Source organism: Sparus aurata, chromosome 24, assembly GCF_900880675.1.
Source record: "Sparus aurata chromosome 24, fSpaAur1.1, whole genome shotgun sequence".
NCBI classification, from domain to species: Eukaryota; Metazoa; Chordata; class Actinopteri; order Spariformes; family Sparidae; genus Sparus; species Sparus aurata.
Genome location: NC_044210.1, coordinates 7,214,287 through 7,223,104, shown reverse-complemented (window position 1 = coordinate 7,223,104; position 8,818 = coordinate 7,214,287). Strand labels below are relative to the sequence as shown.

Genomic DNA, 8,818 nt, shown 5'->3' with positions numbered 1-8,818 from the left:
TTATATTTTTTTGTTTGCAGTGTATGGGCTTACATGTGCGCCACAAGGAGGGTGAGCCACATGACGTCGAGTCACGTTCCGCCTCCGCCCTTGTCTGATTATGCATGTCGGTATTATATGCGTGAATAGGATACATTTTCTTCATGAGTGAACGTTCCGTATGGACATGATTGGACGCTCCAAGATCTGGTGTCCTCAGCTGGTTTTCCCGGAACAGCGCTGTAAAGAGAGCGAGAAACAGACTCCACACAAACACTGGAGCCTTCAAAGCTCACAGTAGCTGGCAGAGATTGACTCTACTTTCCCGGACAGTTCCCGAGCTCGCCTTTCACTTCAGTTTGTTTGCTGGCGCCGTGGCAGCCCGCTGTTAGGCCTCGCTCGCAGCCTCCGGCCCGTCCGGGGCTACACCTCCACTTCCTCTTTACAAATGGCTTTTCATGTCAGCACCTTTCCATTGAGGTCCAGGACGCCTCTCGGCTCATCTGACAAGAAGCCTCGCTCTGGCTCGTCACGTTGGGCGCTTTGTCGAGTTAGCGCTGCGTCAGTCTCCCCGTCGGCGCTGAGATGCGGAGGTTGGCGGTGGGAGTCTTCCAGTCCAAGAGGCAAAAGGAACACGGCTGGATGATAACAAAGCAGCAGTGTTGCTGCTCTGCCAAAGTGTCGGACCAGGCATGAATACGCTTACTGTCAGTTCTCTTTTATGCCTTTTTCAGACACCTCGGGGAGTAAAAGCTGCTATACATTCTGTAGATAAACAATGCCAGGAAATTGGAAAACAGGGGGAAATATATATAATAATATATATATATATATATATATATATAATGCAGAAGAAGCATCTGATGACCTCTGTCAAAATGTTTTGTTACTTTTAACAGCTACAGGGCCAAATTAAACTATACACCTGATAGAAGATAGTCCCAGGGTATTAGCTAGTCATTTTGAGTGTTCTGCCTTCCTGATATGTTTTGCAGTTGTTTTTGGCATTAATTGCTCCTTATTTGGTCATGCATTTACCCGTAAATGACGAACTTTAACCTTGATTGTGTAAGCTACCAGATATCCTGAACAATGTAATACTGATTAGATGTGATGATGAGAAATTATACTAGGGCAGAAATTGGATATTACGGCTCTGTCCACACCTCTATACGAATAGTTAGTCACAGGAACATTGTTCTCTTCGTTTCGGCCTGTCATTCTCATGCAAACTGTGCTTGAGGGGATTTTCAAAGTGCACATTTTCATGTACTCTGGACATGAAAAAAAATGTTTAATGTTTTGGTAAGCTCGTCGTTTGCACTGCAAGGCCTAATTAAGTTTTACGTCATTATGTTTTTTATGTAAGCTTAGTCACGTCACTTATGTTACACTTCCCTTCCCTTACTCGTCTTGAAATGAAGACCAGTAAAGGAAACAAAAAAAGGGAAACTTGACACCGGTCACACATCCGACTTGGACTCCGGTCCACCTAGGGGAGTACACCCATCCATCCGCCCGCAATACCCACCCAATTCAGACTTTGATTGCTCTTTATACCATTGGTTCTCAGCTTCAACACATACTATGATATATGCCTTTTGGATTGTTATTAATGTTACTATGTTAGGACCAAGTCTAAAATTTGAACGTAAAGGAACCCTGGAAGGGAAATTCACTGTGTTGACCAATATTCTATGAATTTAAAATACCCTGAGTAGTGTTTTTTTTTTTCTCTCTCTTTTTCTCTCTCCTCCCTTTGGTATCATGTGGAACCACCATATAATGTAAAAGTTGTACAGGCCTTGTGTTGCATCTGTGGATCTCTTCTCATTTACTTAGTGCAGATTTTTTATTTATAGAAGGTTAAAACTGAAGTTATAAACTCCTCTAACTTGAAGTCTTTTCGACTTGAAACGATGAGTTGGGTGAATTTACTGCACAGAGTTCTGTCAACTTATTGAGGAAATCAGCATATTTGCATAATTCCCAGAATGCACTGAGCCTTTTTTTCCATAGTTTGATGAGAACATATAGAAACATGCTGTGTCTCTGTAATAAGTTACATTTTTAGATATATCACAGTTTTTGACAATAATGACAACATTGCGTACCACGAAAAAGGATATATATCATTTACACAATCATATTGGCGTCACCTTTGAACCATGTTGGAACAAAACAGGTCCAATAGAAGCCACTATAGCCATGGCTGCTGATAGTCTTGCTCATGCCAAGAATAAGACAATTCCTGCAGGCACCCCCCAAAGAATACTGGCCTAAAACTAAGTTAGGTAACAATAGAAATGTATAGACTGAACCGTAGATGAAGTACTTTGAGCAAAATTACCTTAACATGTTTTCTCAATCTCAGTCAACTTGAAATTGTTAGGCAGCCTGGACAACAACTTTTTTTGAGTTCCAACTAATAGGATTTTTGCAGTGTACTGGCTGGTTGGTAATCATGAAAGTGCCGTGTCCAGTTATCGACATCGCGTTTTATGGTTTTGAGGTAATACATTTTTTACAGCTGTTAGACAGCTCTCGATCAGTACCATTTAGGGGCGTGCAAAAGTGCAGCTCTAAAAAACTGCAAATATTTGTGGGAGAGATCAACCAAGCTCCCAAATACCCTCTAAGCTACTTTCTAAGAGCACGTCAGGTTACAGAGTAATTTGGCCGGAGCGACTTTATATCAACAGAAGAACAGGACAAAACCTGGATATGGACTCTTTATATACACATACGGGGGGCATCAGCAATCAGTTAGCATCATGGTCAAGTTAAAAACAACTCCGGCTACAGGGAACACTGAATAATTTATTTGATGCTTATAGTTGTACCAGACATTTATGAAATAGTATGAGGTACTTCTGGCCGACCTTACATTTTTCCCATACATAGAATGGAATGCCATGAATGTTGGTTCATTTGCTTATCAGATGCTTTGTAATTTATGTCTATTGTATCTCTTAATTTGCCAAAATAAGGTAAAAATAAAGACACAGAATCAAGTGTATAATAGTTTAAGTATTATGTTGGGATGTTAAAAATATTGACCCAAGAAATTAGGAATTCAGACAAATGCATCAAATGACAGGGACAATACTTTGTATATTACGCTGAATTGGGTTAATGGGTTGAAAAATGATTTCCTCATTCATTTCCTCGGATGAGGAACCTATTCGGGCAAGCATTCAGAGCAGCTGCAGGCTCCAAAGCAAGATTGGCTTCAATGCTGAGTAACAAGACCCTGTCATTCCATTTTTAAACCACAGGACACTCTGGCATGACCATGGCCATTAACTTCAATTAAAAGTTGAAATTTTCTAAGTTAGAAAGCCAGAAGAGGACTCAAAAAACATGAACCATGAAGTAAGCCTTTAGAATGATTTTTGTGAGCATTTTTTAATGGTAATGGATGTGCCATCTAGTGACATTTTGGGGGCAAGGTTGATGCTACTTGACTTTTTCTAATTTTGTTAACGTGATTTTGAACTGACGACATGCTGCAATAGTCCACTATTCTATTTGGGGTTTGGGGGACTGCAGCTGTAAAACATAGCAACATTTTGTACGCGCTTTTCTATGTGTTTCAGGTTGACAGACAAATTGTTGTGGACAGTTGTCTAATAGGATTACTGTTTTTAAACAGAGTTAGACTCCCCTTATGGTCTAGTTGTCTGTTAAACATTACTTCTGAGGACAACACCTAAAAAAACAAAAATATATACTATACACTGTGTATTGTTATGCATAGCCCATTAACATAGAAAATGTGATTCATTTCTTATTTGGTCAACAAAACCAACATGTTCTACTCCCAACTCGTCCAATACAGCAGCTTGGTCAAAGGCCTTTAGCATCAGATTATGCCGCTCTATGTAACCTCATATATTGTGAGTATGCACGTGAAGGGCTTTATGGTTATGTTAGCAATAATCCTCAATCCTGCAATCAATGTCTAGTTAGACATTCAAAAAAGATTGCAGACAGTCCACATATAATGATGTACACCTTTTGGATGGTCATTAATGTTGTGAAAATATCTCAGTTTGGTTAGGTTCAGGCACCAAAACCACTTGGTTAGGTCCAGGCACCAACACTATTTGGTTAAGGTAGGCACCAAAACTACTTGGTTAGGTTCAGGCACCAAAACTACTTTGTTAAGTTTAGGCACCAAAACTACTTGGCTAGGTTCAGGTACCAACACTACTTTGTTAAGTTTAGGCACAATAACTTCACTCTTGGTGACACTCTGATCCCTGAGGGGGAAGGTCCAGTTTGGAGAGGATGAGAAAACATGCACAGTCTAGTACAATCCCTAAAAAAACCGCAGATAAAAATGATCTCTGTATGTGCCGATAATGAGCATAATAATCTTTGCATATTACAATTTGAAAGTGACATGAACACTCTCAGAATCCTTCTAACACATGTAGCATTGAGGCTTTTACCCGTCAGTTATATGGAGCTGAACAATGTGCCCTGGTGGGTTTACAGTGTTCAGGTTTCCTCTTTACATTCAAGCACTGCTGCGACAGGTTCATTTCACTGATTAGTCCCTACTCTCTGGCTGAAGGCGTGCGAAATGGCACACGCTTTGACAGTATGACTTTGGGGTTTCAACTCTGTAATGAAACGTTTTTCCCCGCCTTTAAACTCAAATCATCCTTTGTCGGTATGTTAAAGAGCACCACTGTTTTACAGTCAGAGTCAGCACAGAAATCTCCCCCCGGACGAAAACCTTTAATTTGTTTCTCTAATGAGTGCACTTTGCGAACCAAGCCTTTGTATTATACATAGCCAAGGTCACATTTCATTGCTGTTTGCCAAACTTCGAGCTGAAACCAAATTTCCCTTTAACACTCCAACACAAACGACAGCCTCCTGCACCCATTCGCATGAACAATAATAATAAAGACACTTAACAAATTGGCGACCCTGCATCCAGCTGCCTCTATCACTTCTGTTTGTGTGAGAAGTTGACAGTGTACGACTCTGTGCAACCTTGATTTCAGGTTCTTAGTTACTGGTCCGCCTTGTTTGGTCTTGCATCCAGGATAAAAAAACCATCTGCAAACAACCTCAAAACAGATTTATTCCCCCACCCCCCTTTTTTTTTCCTGGCGATGGCTACTCTTTTTTTGTTGCCATTTTTGAGCCAAACCGACTGTTGCCCCGGTTGCATAAATGTTCAAACAGTGTCTTCTCCTCTCCATTTAAACCCATATGGGATTAAAGTAAAAGGGATTCTCTCCTCTGACTATTCCTCTAATCTCCTTAACAATGTGTTGCTCCCCTCTTTCTCTGCAGCTGCTGAAATTCCACCAAGCTTGATGATTCAACCTCCCAGCCGTACCACAGTCTTCACCCTCCCTCCCTCCATCTCTCTCTCTCCTTCTATTCCTGCCTTTCCTGTATTATCCTTTTTGGTCCCGGAACAGCGTGCTTCTGTATCAACCCTCATCCTTCGGGAAAAAAAAGAAGACAGAGGAGACTCAACACAAATGACTTAAAGTGGTTTAAAATAAAAGATACAGACATTTTAGAATCATATATTTGTATTTCATAGTCGCATTTAGGGCAGGTTAATGTTAAAATTCATGAACTGACTAATCTGTGAAACAAGACCCACACGCCTTAATCTAACGCATTCTATTATGCACAAAGTTGGTGCAAATAAGGAAATAAAGAATTGTAATGAGTTTTTGCCCCTGTTACTCTCAGGAAGGGGTATTTTGAGGTCATAAAACGGCTTTTCTTTGCGCCATGCGCCTGTATATTTCCTTAGAAAAACAAGTGTTAGGGGTACATTTTCAGTGATGTTGTTATTTAATTGCAACCAAGTGTTTTCCATTGTGTTCGATGGTGTTTTAGAATCATTTTACATACATTTCTAGAACAGGTTAAACTAACAATCAAGCCGATACACCAATGTACAAAGCATACAATGCAAAAAAAAAAAAAAAAAGTAAACAAATGTTTTTCCTGCAAAGAAGTTTTGTGCAGATGCAGTCACTGAGTGTAGAACGGTGCAAATTTTAATTTCAAAGATATGCAAATGCAACAAAACAAATTTGCTCTAATTTAATGAAGCGTATTGAGGCAGTGTGATGAAAACAGGAGAACATTACACTAAATATAATGTATTACTTGTTGCCATTTTTTTTAAACAATGACATTTATTCATGTCATGTCATCCCTCTTCAGTACATATATAGTGATAAAGCGAATACTCCATCTTGTACCATTGTGTTCAGTGTCTTCATTCATGCATCTAACCCCGTGAAAGAAACATACTTTTTTGAAGTATCTGTTTCAAGGAGAAAACCCAGCAGCTAGCCTGTTATTTGCTTACTCTTCCCTGCTTACACCTTGAGGATTGACTTGCTATTCTCCACTCCGCTCTCCACCACAAACACTATCATCAAGGACATATGCACTGTATGCCAGGGACGCTATACTGCATCTGTATACATTAGGCTGCCTGCCATCCCAGCTTCAGGGTTGGGATGACCGATTCCACACCAAAGTGATTCCTTTTGTGCCAAGATCATTTGTGACTGTTGCTGTTGGCATGTTCTTCCTGTTAGATGATGACAAAGCTCCCTAGAATGCAGCTGACTATATTCATGACTTAAAGAGTATATATAGGGCAACAGTTGACTTGTGTCTTGCCTTTTACCAAATTGGAACATACCATCTGTCATGACCAGATATCAGGTAACAATCACTGAAAATAAGAAAGAAACCCTTAATTTAAGACTTCTCATTTACTTCTGATGTAACAGTTTACCTATGGGCACCCATACACGCTCATGACTGCATCAACTGAATAAACAAAATGTCTGCTGCTTTTCACAAAAAACTGTTCCCGCAATTTTACCCACAACTTACCAGCACCCATTTAATCACAACTAATGATGCACATCTGTTGTCACTTGCTCTGAGTAAGCAGCTGACGTGGATCAGTATCACAGGTTGAACTATAACAGAAAAGGCACACTTTTGTTCTTGTATGATAAATGACCAATTAACTGGACAGAAGTGAATGATTTAACCCAACCATCCCAATTAACACTGCATCAAGCATTTCACAAATTGATGGTTTCAACCAACCCAAACTTTGACGTATGTGTGTATGATCTGCATCAACACTCCACCATTTTAACCTGTATAGTCTTATTTCAGTGTGTACTTAGTGAACTCTAATCCCCCTTAGTAACCGTGCCCTTCACTATGTATGTTGTATGTTAAGAAGTGTACTTACAATAAGCCTTTTCCGCGGAATACATTTTGACATTTTACTGTGGAGAGGGCTATAGCTTAATGGTAATTTGTCTTGTAGCTGCTTCAGAGTCAGGGTCCTGGTATTGTCAATGGTGGCTCTCTGTCATGGTTTACTAGGATACCTGAAGGGTACAGAACCATTTTTTTATGCTACAGTATTAGTAACACAAAGTTTCCAACTTTGAAAAGGAAAAATGTCTAGTGAATGAAATAAAAGAGACAGAGCGCAATTGAGAAGGGGAAAACAATTAATTTGCAATGCTTTTACACGTTTGGTGGGTTTTCATTTGGTACAAGGTTTATTTCTGCAGGTGGTGTGTTGAAGAGCATCTCCAAATTCAACTTCAAATCCTTGAGAGATGATTGTTGAGCTCACCAATCTGTGCCTTGGCCAGCGTGTTCTAGCTAAATAACTAAATAAACCTCCTTTCTGTGTTTTAATAATTTCTGGAGCCAATCACTACAAGTTGGCTTTGAGAGATGTACTCTGAATCTGTTGCCATCAAACTAAAAAGGCTGAACCCAAAAAAAGAGAGAAAGAAAGAGAGAGAGACCTGCAATGATGAATTCTGTACATTTTAAAAGGCATTAATTAGCATTATAACCCTTGGTTGCATATTGTGCTGCAAATGCAACAGCCAGTAGCTCCTTTAAATTTCGCTACGTTTTTGTTTTTCTATTTGTGTTGCTGAAACAAGTCTTATCTACAGTATATCACAGAAATAAATTGATCAGCATTGGAGAAGAAATTGTAGGTTTGAGGGCTGGGGAAAGTTGAGACATACACTGTTCATAGCATCTTTCACCAATCCAACCCGACAAGAAAGACCGACCAACGAAGGAGGGGGAGAGAGTAGAGATAAGAGCCATGCTAATCCAGTTCAGATTTAAAGCCGCTCCTGGTCCTGGGAAAATGAAATGAACAAATAGGACTCAGGAAATCAGAAATTGTTGTGCCAAAAATCTTTACAGAGACCTGTCCCCACCACAACATCCGAGATAACAAATAAATCACCTTGAACCTTGATTCCAATTTTTTTTTTTTTTTCTCTTGTGACACCAACACATACACCAATTTTTCTTACCTAAATGACCAAAAAAGTTACTTGTCTTAGCTCTTAAGAATGACGCATATGACTGCGAACACATCTGATAACCAACAACTCATCAAGTCCCTTAATGGGTTAGATTAAATTTAGGCTTGGCTTTTTGTGTTGTTTTGCTTTATTTTTGCTTTTTTTTTTCAATGAGGTTCAAAATCTCTTCAGAATTTAGAATACTTTGGAGAATAGTTATTATATAGTTTGGCCAGAAACTGACCTTTAAGGATCGCAGGAGTTGTGCTGCTGAAAGAAAAAGCACAATGGAGCTCAGATTTCTCTGTTTTATTTTTCCTTTTTGAATGATCGGAGAGCAACCACGCTTTACTATTTACGATTTAATGGTGTTCATGTCTTGCTGCTTTAATTAAGAAAAGTCTATGTTACCATTGAAGAAATATTAAAACACAGACTGCAAATCCATACGCCATCTGGGCAGATCTAAG

General features: G+C 39.5%; 1 long non-coding RNA gene across 1 annotated transcript; it reads left to right on the top strand.

The window, feature by feature from the left end:
- Window positions 1–208: 208 nt before the first annotated feature.
- Window positions 209–5,962, top strand: LOC115576858 (uncharacterized). The gene is made up of 2 exons (XR_003982957.1): window positions 209–686; window positions 5,296–5,962. It is a non-coding gene; the product is annotated as an uncharacterized LOC115576858 (long non-coding RNA).
- The last annotated feature ends 2,856 nt before the right edge of the window (window positions 5,963–8,818 follow it).